General features: G+C 33.2%; 1 protein-coding gene and 1 long non-coding RNA gene across 4 annotated transcripts in view; both read right to left on the reverse strand.

Moving 5' to 3' along the window:
- Positions 1-17,240, reverse strand: part of Cadm2 (cell adhesion molecule 2) — an 866,220-nt gene that overhangs the window by 447,707 nt on the left and 401,273 nt on the right. The window lies entirely within an intron of this gene.
- The window catches only part of LOC150069527 (uncharacterized), a 139,241-nt gene continuing 128,667 nt past the window's right edge, over positions 6,667-17,240 (reverse strand). For both annotated transcript variants that reach the window (XR_016535534.1, XR_016535535.1), the window contains exon 4: positions 6,667-6,840. This is a non-coding gene — a long non-coding RNA (uncharacterized LOC150069527). The remainder of the gene's footprint in view (positions 6,841-17,240) is intronic.

A 17,240-nucleotide genomic window follows, 5' to 3' on the forward strand; every position in this document is an offset into this window, starting at 1 on the left:
AAATATTTTATTCAATGATAAATTTAATGTGAAAATAAAGTTAACAAATGCATTGAAATTGTAAACCATACAATTGCTATGTTAACTACTTTGTATCAATTCCAACAAAATGACAAATTATATGACTTACAATAGTGTATAAATATATATACATAAAAATGGTGTGTGTGTGTGTGTGTGTGTGTGTGTGTGTGTGTGTGTGTGTGTATTCCATTCTCTGGCACTAGAACTTGTTTTTAATCACAGAGTTTTGTGCTTGCCATGTTCTTTCAGAGAAAAAAGAAAGTTTCTACATCACACAGGGCAATTGTTGTGAGCACTTCAGCCTAACAGAAACTTTAACCCTAACACATGTACTGTGACATTGTTTTGCACATAATATGTAGAGAATTCTAGAAAAGCATTGAAACTGGCAGCTTTTTTACGATCTTGGCTACATAAGGCCTGTTCTTTCCTGGATCAAATTGTTCAAGTTAGTTCCAAGAGAATGTGAAAAGAAAGTAAAAGCAATTTCTATTTTTTTCTGAGTGCTAGGAATGGCTAACAAAAACTTCATTTTAAATTTACAAGAAAAGGCTAAATTTATCCAGGCTTGTGTGGATCATATCTGCAATCCTAGTTTTACAGTAAGACTGAGACCTCAAGGACTGTTTCAAAACCAGATTGGGATGAAATATATGACATTGCATCTTCAACTGACAACTAAAATCTAGGCTATAGGTGTGGCTTATAAGTTGAGCTTTAGTTATAAGCTAACAAACCAAGGAAATGTAAAGCCCTGATTGATTTCAAACCCTGATCCAAGAGGAAAGACTAACCTCAATATTGTTTATTAGCCCAATATTTATCTACCAAACTCATCTACACTTGGCTGTTTGTCATATTATATTTACCTATAAAATTAATGTAATATTAGTATCCTATATATAATTAAAGTAAATTATATTTTACTCAAATTTAAAACTATATTCTACACATTAGCAAAGAAGCTATAGTTGATGGCAGGTAGATGAGGGCATAAATGTAACTGTTTCAGTTTTCTACCAGAAAAAAAGATGAAATTTATTTACTAAACTTACTAATGTCCTTATTTTATCCATTTGTTTATTTTTGTGTCCATTGAACTAAGGGCCATTGGAGTGTTTTCTGAGCTTTTGTGCCTGAGACTAGCCCTCCACCACTTGAGTCACAGTCCACTTCTGGCTTTTTTGATGTTTAAGTGGAGATAAGAGGCTCATAAATTTCCCTGTCCAGCTGTCTTCAGACCTTGATTCTCAGATCTGAGCCTGCTGAATAAAGAGGTTACAGGAATGAGCCACCATCTCCCAGCTTCAAAGATTTATTTAAATGAATGTTTTATCTTTGCACTTCTAAAAATAGTTTCAAATGGATATATTTCCCAAAATTCATGCTCTACTTATTTAATATTGAAATAATTTGGAAAAACTCCTTCTGAAATTAACCTTTGATGAAATTATAGCCCTCAAATGACAAAAAAAATGTATGAAATTGGGGAAGATAAATTTAGTCTGAAATTACTGAAAGCCTTCATTAAGCCTTAATATATGCTGTCAGCTTTAAACTAAATAATAGATGAGATTTTAACATAATCAGAAGAAAACTGCTGGTACCTGCCTCTGCTACTGTCACAATGAAATTGACAAGATAATTTTGAAAATAAGGCCTTCTCCAAGTCACTTCATGGATCTGACAAGCATACCGTATTTAGAATTATATCTATTCATACAGAAAATGATTTAGCTAAAAAGATATAAGGTAGTTGAGTGGGAGATCAAATATATTCAGCTTTAGAGAATGTGGTGGTTCTTACTTTAAGAAATAAACAAAACCATTTCACATGTTAGCACTTCTGTGTTTCCAGAATATTTCCCATTGTCTGAAACTTCTATAGCGGACTTCAAATGAACTTTTTATTTATTTTTATAACCTTTCAGAAATCAGCAAAGTCATAACCTATATATTTAAATTTCATTGAAATTTAATCTTCATCCTTCTATATTAATAAAGCTCTAATTAAGTACCTCAATATGAATCAGTTATTTCTCTTACCAAAAAACAAATCCAAATGTGCTTCAGAGTCTGATATTTAGACAAAGACAAAAGTTAGAAATAAAATATTCTTCCTCTGATTTTCAACTCTGATAAACAAAGTAGTCAATTATTTCATCTTTACTCAGGTAACTATAGCACATATAAAATTCCAATATGACTTGCCTGAATTTCTTGTTAATAGTACCTTTTGACTTTGTGTAAAATAACCAATGTATCATATGGAAAAAAGAACATTTCTTTTGTATAACCCTATATAAAACAAAATATTTGTGTAATCTATTAAGTTAAATCAAAGGAGTATAATTAATATGTTTCTCCTTGATTAAAACATTGAAAATATTTCATAAATCATTTAATAATATTCTTAAATTCAAAATTTCAAATATAGTTGTATATGAATAAATTAATCTCATCATCAGATATAGAATAGTTTTAATGTCAGAGAAAAATTATTTTCTTTCATTCATTCATTTGCCTAAAATGGTACAGGAAAGAGACACAGCAGGGAGAAACTCATACACTAACCTTAAATTTAAGTACAATAGACAGGTCACATTTTTCAAATGCCAGCTTTGATATACCTTAATTTCTATATTATAAATCATGTCATATTCAGGAAGACTGAACCTGAAAGGATCTATTGAGTAGTGTCCCTAAAGTTCAAGAAACCTGGATTTCCAAAGATGAAAAATTTTGGTCTGTTTTATTAAATGTCTCCAAGCTAAATTTTCACGACACAGTAGGTAGGAGACTGTACAAGATCTGAAGGCTTTAGGAATATGATCTGGGGGGAGCATTTTGGTTTAGAAAAGAGAAGAAAATATTAGTTACACAAGAGCAAAAGTCATCTATATTGTGTTAAGCCAACTTTGGCAATTTATATACTAAAAAGCTTAAATCACAGGTCTCATTACTCACCAAAATTCTTTTCAGAGCATCATATCCAGAATATGCTTTTTATTAAGAGAAAGTAAAATCTTATGCTTTAAAGCTCATTTTGCATCTTGGAAGAATTACATATTGGTCAGAAAAAAGGCAATACATGGTCTAGTAAGGATAATATTTAAATGTGTAACAGATACTACACTGCAATAACTTTAGGCTAATGAAAAACATATTTAAAATTTTGAGAGAAGTCCCAACATAAAATATATCTTCTGAATCTTTCCAATTCATTTAGCAGTATTATAATTATTCTGTTGCCTTGTAGCGACAAAGTATTACAAACAAATGGAACAGCATCAATTTTTAGATTTTCTAAAATCTACTGAAGAAATATCTAGTAAAAATATTTGTGTCTCATTTGTTTTTCAAGTAAAAGTTTACATTTCCCACCACACATCTTGTTTATGAATTCAGAAATCAAAACTGGAAGTAGAAATATAGTGGAGATATTTTTCATTAATAGTTAAATATTCATGAATATAAACAAATATGTTGACTTCTTTTATATTAAAAAGGACAAGAAGATATTTTGGAAATTTAAAGCAAGTGAATCTCAAACAACAGATTCCATGCATTCTAGAAAGTTTATTCTCCAATATCTTTTAATCAGAAGAGAGTTCTTGGTCAAATATACCTGAGATATCGGAAATGAAATTCTTGAGGTGCTAACTTTATTCACAATAACTAAAGGCTCTTCATGACAAGTAAATTTATAATCATTCCTAAAATGTAGGCAGAACATATCAGAAGATCCATTCAAAAACAATGTGGCATTCAAAATCTGTTATAGGACACTGTAGATCACACATATCTCAACATCTGATTCACATTAAAAAAGGTCTAGGAGAGACACACAACTTAAGAGTTTTAGAAAGAAGTAAGCAAGTAGTAAAACAGATCTTTTACTTCCCTATCTCTTGCACCACTGCAAAATGTTATTTCTTAACAATTACCATTGCTATATTTAATATGTTAAGACATTTTTTTAATTAAATACAAACATGTAGAAAATAAGGAGTTCCAATTTTACCTCCAATGTTAACAATTAACATTGCTACATTTAATGTGTTGATTTTGTATTAAATAGAAGCATGTAGAAAACAAGGCACCCCAATTTTACCCACAATGTGGGTAGCATGTTCTTCTACAGATCAAACTATGTTTGATAACAACAGCAAAAAAAAATCCTTCAAACTATAGCTGAGATTGAAGGCAAAATCCCCAAATACAAATAATCTATTGAAAAACACCTACCAAACCTATCAAACTCATGAAATATTTTATACTCATCTCATTATTTTCTAAGTAAGAACATTGTACTTGATCTGATGTTACCTGATGTGATTATGGTATAAGAACTTTGAGAAAATGTGCTATATTTCCTAAAAACACTGCAGTTCAGTTCTCAAGCTTTTGAAGCTTTTACTTTTCAGCAGTAAGTAGTATTTTAACAGTAACGTTGCACTAAAAAATGTTTTCATATGAAATTTTAGTATTAGAATGCTCCTAAAATAATATTCTAGAAAGGTACAGAAATGATGTTAAATCTTTTCTATTTTTACAAAACAGGCATGAAAATAGTTGAATGAAACAATGACTAACACTTGTGGTAGTGTCAATGTGATGTATGGCCTAGAACATGTTGAAATAAGACCTACCATAAACTAAGCAGCCGTATACATCATGGGTGGAAACTAAGTACCTTTTTGTTAGTTAACATTAGTGGGTGACTCAGGCTGCTTGTTCAGAATATATCTCAAAAAATTTTATTGAATGAACTTGCCATGGTCTTGATATAGCATTAAAAATGGGGCTTTGTCAGATTACTACAAGTATTCTAGTCCTGGGGGAACAAGTCACTAGAATTAAATTCACGTGAGGCTAATTCATAAGCTCAAGTGACAATGTTCCATAATATCTTAAAGGGATATTCTAGGGCTTGACAATTGGGACAAGCCTTTGACAAGGGCACACCCTGCTGAGTAGGCAGATCCTCCAAGGAGATGAAATTATAGATTAGACATTTCTCTTAAGAGAACAGAATTAGAACAAAGGGAGTTGAGCAGTCTTAAGGGATCATTTTATCAGACAGTGGTAACCTGATTAATTGCCCTTCTCACTGTTCTGCTGATGTTTCTATCTAAATATCTGGGCCAAGGTATTATGGAGTCAGAGCCTCTTTCTAAAACTGAGTTCTATGGAACAATGGAAATTCAGAAAATTGGATAGTCATCTGTCTCTCCCTGACTACTATAATGTCCAACTTGGTTATACAGCTACATTAATATTTGTATGAATACTACATAGTTGTACTGATATGAATATGGCTATGTAGATGTATTTTGATACATTTAATGTTTTAGGACAAAGAAGTTAGCAAAAATAGAATAAGAAGATAGATATTCAGCATTTTTATTTTCTTTCAGGAAAGAAAAATGGCTTATATTAGACTCTTAAATTGTATAAAATTAATCTATAATAATTTAATATACATATACATACATTCTTTTGCCAGTAACAATTGGTGCTCAATTACTCGAGTTATGTCTCTTCTCTGGCTTTTTGCTGGTTATTTTGAAGATGGAATTTTCAGTACATACCTCCTGAACTTAGCCTCTAATAACTATCTAGGATTGACAATGATTCACTTGCAACTGTTCAGAACTTGTTTGTCTTCAGTGAAATTTTCAAACCTGGGTAATAAATTTTATAAGGACTACCTAGAAGGTAAAAAAAATACCTAATATTAGTCTGATTTGATGATGGAGTAAACATTTTATCTACTATAATGCTGAGCTTCACCTCTCACTCAAAGTGTGAACTCCCATGTCAGAAGAAGATCAAATGCTCCCTTGATCCAAGCTGAAACTTAATATGGGTATAGGGCAGCTGTCCACTCTGTGCTCACTTTTCCTGTGAACCTAAAACCACTCTAAATTTTACTTATTATAAAAAGCTAAATATGAATGGAAAGCAAATTCAAATAAGAAATAAGATGCTCCTACCTTCGCCATACTCACCCCTTGCTTTTTCTCTACTAAGAACAGAAGTCAGGGTCACTGCAATATTCATGAAGTTGATTCTTTTATGTGTAAATCATTTTGATTCTGTTTTTACTATCTTTAAATAGTCATCAAAAGGAGTTACCATTCATCATATTGGTGTACAACTACCTTGATGGATGTTATTCATTTTCCTATTTTTCTCATTCTCTCCAACTCAACTCCTCCTCACAATTTTCTTAGCTTCATATGATGTGCACTGAATATTACCATTATTTTCATTTCCTATTCTTCCTCTTTATCCATTTGGTCTCCTTGACTTCCTCATTAGATCCTTCAATATCTCAGATTCTCCTTGTATGTATCAAGAAAATATACACACAGTGGAATTTCTCTCACTCATACCTTACATTATGATATCACACTATTTGCAAAGGCATAAATGGAGCTTCACTTATATGTTAAGTGAAACAAAGGGTGAGTGTTCTCTCACATATGTGGACTCTAGAACTACCATATAAAAATATTAGTAACACTCTGGAGTTGGATACAAATGCACATAAAGTTATTAAACAGAGTATGGGATTTTCAGGGGGAAATTCAAATGGTGCAATTCCTTAGAAAACTAATTTACAGTCCAGCACAATACAAGGAAACTGACATTTGTTCTTTGAAATACATGAGTTCTTGCTGAGTCTCTTCCCCAATGACATCACAGATTTATGTGAAGAATTTAGCACCTTTCCTCTTTATAAAACTCCAGTTCTACATTGGCAATTCCTTTATGATGTATTCAATATTTTCCTTTTACATAAGATATCTAAAAAATTGGAAGAAATTTAGCAAAAAAGTAAGTATAAATAAATAAATAAAGAAGGTTTTTCAATAGACATTACTCTCACTTTCCTTTGAGAAGAATGAGAATAGAATGAGATGGTCCATGTGTGCATGCACATATGTACACTGCTGTACATGAATGTGCACACATAAACATGCACACACACATTTTAAAATGTAGTAAATGTAAATTTAAATCTGTATCTGATCCTAGCTAATTTTCTCAATGCTATTGATATATTTTAAAACAATTGAAATTTAAAGGCATATTTACCAAATTTACTTTGATACTTAAAACCTCTTTCCAAAACTTTAGCTTTTACTCCTGCTAAAACTTTAGCTACATTTAAAATGCAAGGCAGCACTGCAAAAAATAGCTTTTGGAGGTCTTTTAATTATAGATCAATAACTGTGTCTGAGTGAACATCAATTATTAATGTATGTAAGCTGAAAATTTGGTATATTTTATAGCTAGTTTCTACCTTCAGAAAATTCAGAATTTTGTAACAAATTAAACAGATACCAGACAATTTTGAGAAAGTTTTAGTAGACAATCACTGACGTAGCTTAAAAAATGTGGACGGATTAATGTAGTGTTCACTATAAACACTACATGGTTAAAACAAATCCTAACTTCTCAGGTAGACATTACATTAGCTGGTTTTCTGTAGCTTGTCATGTTAATGTATGATATACATTCTATAAATTCTATAAATTGCATTAACATGATAAATAACAATGGAGGTGGAAGAGATTAACATAAAAATCTTTTCTCAGTATTCAAGGTTTTCTCACATATGATTTCACAGTGTGTTATCTTTTGACTAAAGAAATCTCTTTAAATATGTTAATGTTTTTCTTCTGGCAGATAGAAAACAGACATAAAGAAATGAGAACAATGCAGTAATAAAGAAGCAGGTTTTGTGGACAAGAAAACAAGCATCAAAGGAGAGAAGAGGACAAGCACTTCTTAATTCGCACTAGGCATAAATGGCAATAGCAATCAAAATGCACACAGAGTTCAAAAAACCTTGCTTTTTAATCTCCCTTCAAAAGGAAAAGTAGTGCTTGACAATCAACTATGAATAAACTAGAAATGAATCAGCAATAAAACAAAGGATATACAATTAACCATTTGCAATTTTAACATAATAAAAGAAGGAAAATGTAAATTAAAGCTGATGTCTTTAATTCAAAATAACTGTTTTAAGTGTAGAGTCTTCCAGCATCCAGCTATGTTCACACTAATTTAATATAGTGAAGAAATCTAGACTGTTTGTAAGCATCCATCTTAACTACAACTTCACAGTGCCACACAGAGGTCATTTCTCTAATTTCTCCTTGCTGGCAGGTCTCATTTGGGGATAGAAGGGATGTGTAAAAAAATTGTGTAAAAAAATTCCAATGTGTTCTGACTAAATTTATTTTCTTTCCACTTATCCTCATCCCTCAACCAATAGGGCCATATTCACATGGCTATTGAGCTATTGTGATCCTCTGCTAGGAGAATCTTGGATGTATACTAGTTATTGCAAATGGGGGAAACCATGGAGCCTATGATTCTTTGGATCTTCACTTAATATGATTCAATCTTTCCACTTACTTATAAATGGGGCCATGATATTCTTTCTGATCTCAGCACAGAATTCCATTGCATTTGAATATCACATCTTCTTGATCCATGACCATACGGTATGAGGATAAGAGAAATGAACTCCAGGATATAGAAACAGAGGTCATCTTTGTACTTGTTGTTCTGAACCTACAGTGTGGTTATTTCTCCTCTCTCTCTCTCTCTCTGTCTCTCTCTGTCTCTGTCTGTCTGTTTCTCTCATTTCTCTCTCTTCTCTCTCTCCTTATTGTTTATCTCATATTTTACTGTATCTCACTTTGATACCTAGTATATTGCATATACATTGTTTGGGGAGGGGGTGGGGGGAACTGGAAAAAAAACTATGAGAAGTGTATCAAAAATCAAGAAGTAATGTACTCACTACCTGACAAATGTAACTGTAACCCCTCTATATATCTACACAATTGAAAACATTTTTCTTTCTAAAGGAGAAAGGGATGGGAGGAAAAAAAATAAAACAGTGTGAATTTCCCTCATTTGGTTTTTAAAAATATTGTGATATATCCATGTGGTAGGAACTTTCAACCTAACAATGCACCAGTTAGATGAGAATCTCTCCACTCTTGGTTAAAAATTTTTTTTCTTATCTTCTAATAGACAACAGGAACATATTTTTAAACCACTCTGTAGCAAGAATGAAAAAAATCAAATTGATCTTTACCTACACTCTGGGGAAAAAATAGCAAAATGCATGTCAATATGACCTTTTCTAATTTCCTACTTGAGAGCTTAGGTAGTATATAGATAACCACAGGAGATCAATACATATTTGTGGAAAGAAAGAACAGAACTTTTATACCACTGTGTTGTAGATGGAGTTAGGATTATTGTTGTTTTCACACTAAGAATTTCCTTTACAAAGATCTCTTCCCTCAGGTGGAGGAGAGGTACAACAGAAATTAATTAATGCATATGCTTATCCCTGTGCTGAGCCAACCATGGAGCTAGTCATTTCCAGGGAACAATGACTATATTAGATACAGTGTCTGTCAAAGCTGAATTTTGGGCAGAGGAACAAAGTGCAAGACCATAAGAAAGCAGAAAGTGTTAAACATCTCTGGCCAGAAAAGAAATGTAAATCAAAACAACTCTGAGATTCCACCTCACTCTGGTTAGAATGGCATGATCAAAAAATCTAACAACAGATGCTGGCAGGGATGTGACCAAAAAGGAACACTAATACACTGTTTGTGGGAGTAAAAACTTGTTCAACCACTCAGGAACACACTATGGCAATTCCTCAAAAGGCAAAACATAAAGTTCCCCTGTGACCCAGCAATCTCACTCCTAAGCATTTACTCAAATGTCCATAAACAAGGCCATACTAAAGCTACTAGCACAACCATGTTTATTGCATTATTTACCCTAGCTAAGATGTGGAACCAAGCCAGATGCCCCTCAGTAGATGAATGGATCAAGAAGATACGGTATTTATACATAATGGAATCCTATGTTGCCATCAGAAAGGATTACATCTTCCCGTTCCCAAGGAAATGGAAAAAAAGTTGGAAAAAATGATATTAAGTGAAGATAGGTTCCATGATTTCCCTTACTAGTACATAGACAGGACTCCCCTGGCAGAAGACCTCAAAAGCTCACATAGGATGGCCACATACGATGACACTAAGGGAAATGAACTCCAGGATATGGGAAAAGGAGGATCATCTTTGTGTTGTTCTTAAAATATTGTTGTGAAGTTCTCTCTCTCTCTCTCTCTCTCTCTCTCTCTCTCTCTCTCTCTCTCTCTCTCTCTCTCTCTCTTCTCTCTCTCTCCATTTTCTCCCTATTGTTTATACCATGTTGTTACTGTATCTGATTTTGATACCTGATATATTGCATATACATTTGTTTATTTGAAATAGGGAAGGGGAAGATAATCAAAATGATTGGGAGGGGATGGAGGGAGGGAAACTGGGAGAAAAACATGGGAAGGAGTATTAATGTTCAAGAGTTATTGTACCCACTACCTGACAAATGTAATTGTAGCCCCTCTATTCATCATGGATAGTAAAGTACAATTGAAAAAAGTGCAAGAGAGAGACAAAGCTTTAAATGTGAACAGCAATCAAACATTGAGAAGTAGTGCACCCATCACCTGAGAAATGTAACTGTAACCTCTCTATACTGAAGTTATAGGCCAGTTTAAACAAAAAATTAGCAATGTCCTATTGCAATTTACAAGATGTCTTGTACTTTACAAATATACTCCCACCTATATGTGGAGAATAAGAGGAACAGAAAAACCAGGGCCAACTCCAGGGGAAAAAAGTACAAGAATTTATCATGAAAAAGCCAGAGCAGAGAGTCTGGGTGTATGGTTCAAGTGGTATCATATCTACTTCACAACTGAAAGGTCCTGAGTTTAAAGCCAGTATCACCAAAACAATAATCAATAACAAAAAATAACAAATATTCCATTATAGATGGATACCAAATGTAAATGTTTCTCAAATCCATCCCAAATTCTCTACTTATATAATTTCAAACAATTAAGAAAATATAATCTTAAAATATAATTTATAATAACAATAGTAGTTCTCCCATCTAGAGTTTCACTTATAGTAGTTTTGTTATCTATATTCACACAAATCTGAAAATAAAAAGTGTAAAATTCTAAAAGTAAACAGCTAATTAAATTGTGGGCCACCAAATTACCATGATGAAATTTTGCACTATCCCAGTCAAGAAATTATGCTCTGTACAGAAATGGAGAATAAAAACAAAATTTCAAAACCTACTTTAAAAATATTTTATTTTATTGTAAAAGTTATGTATAGAGAAATTACAGTTACATAAATAAGATAATGAGCACATTTCTTTTCTATGAACATTTGTTAGAAGTCGAAATTCGCAGTCAATACTATATGTTGTGTGAATATCTTTTAAGTTTTCAGTAATGATTGACTCTTAAATTTCATGAGTAGAATCCTCTGTTTAAGAAATAATCATGAGGGGCTGGGTGTTTGCCCTACTGGTAGAGTGCTTGCCTAGCATGCACGAAGGCCTGAGTCGATTCCTCAGTACCACATACATAGAAAAAAGCCAAAAGTGGTGCTGTGGCTCAAATGGTAGAGCTGTAGCCTTGAGAAAGTCTAAGGACAGTCCAACAGTCCTCAGGCCTCAGGCCCTGAGCTCACGCCCAGGACTGGCAAAACAAAACAAAACAAAACATGAATCCTTTGTAATCTTTTTTTAAAATGATGTCTCAAGTATCATTTAATCTATATGAATATTCCTTATATAGCCATTTCTACTCAAATGAAATTTAATAGTAACTGTTACCTAATACTGTCTGTAGACTTGTGAGGTCTAGAAATATAACTTCATAGTAAGAGAAGTAGCTAGAGTGTCCAAGCATAGACACTGTCTAGGAATGGCTGCCAAATACACTATCAATCTTAAATATCCATTGTCTCAATGAGGCTTCAGACTGTCTCAATAATGGTCGGTTCACAACACTGTCTGCTGATGCCAGACAACTCTTTCCTTTGTTGTAAAGAATGTGATGATCAGATTCAGCTAATACCAACATAGACTGTTTCAGATGCACTGACTAGCAGATCTAAAACATTCCCTTAAAAGCATAACATCTCCCTAAAGGTCAAAATTTCTTAGATACAGGCACAGAGTTCTACACCAATGCACATGGAAACAAGGTAATTTGATACAATGTGGTTACTTTTGCCCGTGTAGCCATTATTTTTCATTTTGTGCACTTTTAAATGATATTTGCCAGGGTTGGGTTACTTTGGGTTTTTTATCTACTCAGTCTTTGTTATTATGAGGCAGAGCATCATTAGAGAGTCGCTAGTACATCTTTGAAGTGCACAGACTCACACACACACTTTTTTTTTTTATTCCTGTGTTGAAGTCCATCACATAATTGTTTGAAGCTTATGGGCTCTGTGTGTCTGCTGGCTTTTGTCCAACACTTAAAAGAAAACTCAGTCATTAATACAATCTCCCTTCTGCTGAGAAGAACCTTTGTGAAGTTTCCAGTTGCAACTACAGGATCCTGTGATATTAAGTAAAAGTTACAATGGATGGACTAAAAAAAGAACATCCATATGCCACAGACAGTATGAATCATGTTAAATTAGTTCCTGTTGGAAGTCTTTCTTTGCATATCTTTACCCATGCTATCAAGTCCATCCAGACCTTAGGCTTATGTTCTTTAAAAGGAAACATTTTTCTACTTATCAACTTACAAGTTCTTTACAGGAAAAACTGTGACAGCGCTTTCTTTGAAGGCATCACTGGGGTGGATGTAACAGAATATTGTTTGATCGCAATATAAAACCTGTTTTTGTCACTTAATTACTGGTGCTAGGAAACATGAAGGTAATAAATGTGACAAAATAATAATTAGTACAATTAGCAGCATATACTGAGTTACTTAGCAATGTCTCCCTAAATATCCTTTACTTCCAAATTCAAAGGGAATTTTAAAGCTTTTGCAATGATGTTTTATTGTGGCTTTAATTTTTAAGTTCTCTTGTTTTAGTCAGACTAATTTAAGGTGATAGGTTATTCTCATGTCAAAACTGTGTTAGAGAACACATGTATTGGAATTTCATTCACTCATTTAGAATGCTATCTACTGTCTGTTGTCATTTCATGAACTTATAAATTTCAGCATTGACTTGTTCAACATTCAGAATATAGATATTTATCTAGATATCTGATGGTATATAAATGCTAATTGTATATACACATAGATATCTATGTATGCATATATATAATTAGCATTTAAATAACTAATATTACCCCACAATACTTCATTATGAATAAAAGCCTAGAAACAAAACAATACATGATATATGCAAAGGGTTTGTACTTCATTATGGTTTATAGTCAGTCTGATAAATGATTGATAAAATAATGAGCAGGTGCATTAAGAAAAGCTTCTTTAGACATTTAATTGTACCTACTGCTTTTAGGCGAAATATTTTGATTTTGAACTTGTAATGCTATGTTGATCTGATATGATCTCTAAATTTTGATGCAAATGAATTTTTTTTCTCTATCATTTTTTTTATTAATTAAGCATTCAGGTTATATAAAGATGTTCTATACCTTTAAGGAAAAGAGTGCTAATATCTCTTTCCTTTTTAGTACCTTGGTAAACAACATCTTCTTATCTCTAGCCATAGGTGTCTAGACTGCCATCTAACTTTGCATAGATTATTGTACAGTGAACATCATAAGGTTAGATATATTTTATGCTATTATTGTAGTCTGTTTCCTTAGCTTTTATTTTAAAATATTTTTGAGTGCCTACTATGTGTGTCTGCTTTCACTAGGTTATCCTTTGCTACTGTTAGGTTTAAATTTTATGGTTCTTTTTCCTTGTAATATCATATAGAATTGGACAAAATAGTAATAATCTGATTTTATATAGTTTATGTCACAGTTTATGTGACAGTTCAAATTGATTTATGATAGCAAAACTTCAATTCATTCAACTATGTTATGAATTTCTTTCATAGGTAAGAATAGAGGACCTTCCATAAAAATTTCTGCATTATATTGGGTTGCATACAGTCATTTGGCATCCAATCAACATTTTTAAATGGCCACACATAAAAAAATCTAGGTTGTTCTTACCTCAGTGTATTGCAGTGATAATGTAGTTCAATAAGAACGGTTGTTAACATCAACCCAATTCATTCAAATCTCAAGAAAAGACTTCCAGGAGTGGAAACTCCTGGGTGTATTTTTAAAACAATGATAAATTAAAGACTGTAATCAAGCCAGGTATGGCGGCACAGGCCTGTAATCCTAGTTACTCAGGAGGCTGAGCTCTAAGGATCACTGCTCAAAGCCAGCCTGGACACTAAAGATCGTGAGTCTCTTATTTCCAGTTAACCAACAGAAAGCCAGATGTGGCTCTTTGGCTCAAGGGTAGGGTCGTAGCCTTGGTCTGAAGAGTTCAGGGAAAGCACCCAAGCCCAGAGTCCAAGCCCTATGACGGACAAAAAAAATAGTCAAGTATTTATCCATGCCTAAGAACATGATTCTTAAAACTTACTAAACATTTTGTAGTCAATAAAAACAAATCGTGATCTTAAATTTTTTTATTCTATTAGAGTAATTAAATATTACAAAGTTATTTTTGGTTCTAACTCAGGTTCAGTTTCCAAATGTCTCTTCAAACACAAATGTAAATCTGTGTGTGTGTGTGTGTGTGTGTGTGTGTGTGTGTGTGTTGGAAATCTATATACCTATATTTGTATAATTCTTCCTTTTTATAAAATTATACGAAAAATACTCAGAGCCATAGCTCTTAGTTTCTTGACAAGTGCTTTATCTCTCTTCAAAAATGATCAGTATTCAGGGGCAGAAGTTTGGCTAATGGTAGAGTGCTTGCCTAGCATGCACAAAGGTCCGGGTTTGATTCCTCAGTACCACACACATGGAAAAGAAACTCTTTCAACCACTATGGAAAGCAGTCTGGCAGTTCCTAAAGAGACTAAACATAGAGCTCCCCTATGACCCAGCAATTCCACTACTTGGCATTTACTCAACCGTCCAGAAACAAGGGCATACTAAATCCACTAGCACAATGATATTCATTGCAGCACTATTTACCAAAGCAAAGATATGGAACCAACCCAGATGTCCCTCAGTTAATGAGTGGATCAACAAGATGTGGTATTTATACACAATGTAATTCTATGCTGCTGTCACAAAAAATGACATCTCCCCATTTGTAAGGAAATGGAAAGAATTAGAAAAAATCATATTAACTGAAGTAAGGCAGACTCAAAGGAACATAGACTCAATGGTTTCCCTCATTTGCCATAATCAGTAGAAACCTTTGATTCTTCTAGCAGAGATTTGAGATAGAGCAAAACCTAGATAAATAAGGCCATACAGTATGACGCTAAATGAAAGGACCTCTAGGATATAGAAACAAAAGCCATATAATGAGTGATTGTTGTCCTTAATGTACTATGTTATTTCTCATCTCTTTTACTTTCCTTTGATTATCTCATATTGTTACGGTATTTCACTTTGATATCTGATGTATTGGATATATGCGTATTTGGTTATTTGAAATTGGATAGGAAAAGGGGGAAAACAAGATGAGGGTACGGGTGGGGGGGAGGGAAATGGAGACCAAGACATGAGAAAGGGTATCAATGTATGTGAAGTAATGCACCTTCCATCTGGCGAATGTAATGTAACCCTTCTATTAATTACAATAAAAATTATATGAAAAAAAAGAGGATAAGGCAAAAAGAAGAAAAGAAGAAGGAAAAAAAAGAGCCAGAAATAGTGCTGAGGCTCATGTGTAGAGCTCTAGCCTTGAGAAAGCCTGAGGACAGTGCTCGGGCTCTGAGCTCAAGCACAGAACTGGCAAAAAAAAAAAAATAGATTAGTATTCAAAAGAACGATGGATGATAACCCACCTACACTACAATAAGATAATTACCCCCAAATGGAACTATCTTCACTATTTCCTTTGTTAACCAACAGGGTTAAGCAGTAGACAATTTCTAAGGCACTCCAAAAGAAATAGGTGTCTTCAAAAGCTCTTTCAAAGATCAAAGGCTAGTTGTTTGGATGATGTGCTTTTCTATTTCAGTCACTGTCCAAACAATAATTATGTGTATTAAAGGAATTGGAGAACATATAAAAATTAATAGAGTTAAACAAAGTAAAACAAAACAAAACACAAAGCATCTACAGGATTTTGCAGTATTCGCCAGGGTCCTCTTTCTTAGAGATCATGCCAAGTCCTAGTTTTCTACTTTATATCTGCATAATTGTTTCTATAACTGTAGTTAAAATGGCACTCTGCACTTATGGTATAATAAGTAGAAAAGGAAAGAACAATGCCCTGTAACTTTATTGTAAGTTTGGAGTCATAATCTGTATTCTGCCCTTCAGTCAGTACATGAAAACTTGGGCAAAGCATTTGAGATACTTCTAGTCTTGATATTTTAATGTATTCAAAGATTATTTTTTCACTTACTATCAGTGTTATTTTAAGTACTAGAGAAAATAATACTGCAGATGCACTTTGAAACTGCCACAAGCTAAGAACTCATATTTACTGTCCGAGCAAGACACAGATGTGAGAACCTTACAAAACGTAAACGATATTTCAAACTGGGAAATGTGAAAAAGCATTGCTCTCTAATTTAAAGCCAAAGTCACATCGACTTCTAGAATGTGAACTAGTGAAGCATTTAGCTTAGAAATTGAGTGCCTTCCACTGCATATAAGTGCTTTAAAACTCCTCTAAATAAATGCTTCCATATCATCCATGTCACAGAATGGATCCACAGTGAAATGACACTTCACCTTAATAGCTAAATTATTGACCACTCTTAATGCATTCTTAAAGACAAAATAGATTTAAAGATTCTTAGAATAACATTGTTAGGCAATAATTTAAATAAAATGTCACTTTCAAGACATCACTGTGTGCCCAGAATTTTAAACATCAAACTGGTGGTTCATTCCTTTGCTAGGTTGTTCATTTGTGGAATTCTTCACAGTAGGCACATTGAGAGTGTGTCCTATAGGACAAGGGACAAAGTTAGATCTTCTTTGGAAGGGGTATTACTAAATATTCTTTGGACTGAGAGTCAGCAGAAGGCTCTTATTTCTGCTTAGGGTCCAAACAGAAAGAGTTCTTGAAAACATTTGTGAACACAAGCTATAGATGGCTATAAGAGCCAATCAAAACACATTTCTACTACTTAAACAAGATTCAAAAATTTCATTTGTGAATTGGA

The sequence above is a fragment of the Megascapheus bottae genome, chromosome 1 (genome assembly GCF_031878675.1).
Source record: "Megascapheus bottae isolate mThoBot1 chromosome 1, mThoBot2.hap1, whole genome shotgun sequence".
In the NCBI taxonomy this organism is placed as follows: Eukaryota; Metazoa; Chordata; class Mammalia; order Rodentia; family Geomyidae; genus Megascapheus; species Megascapheus bottae.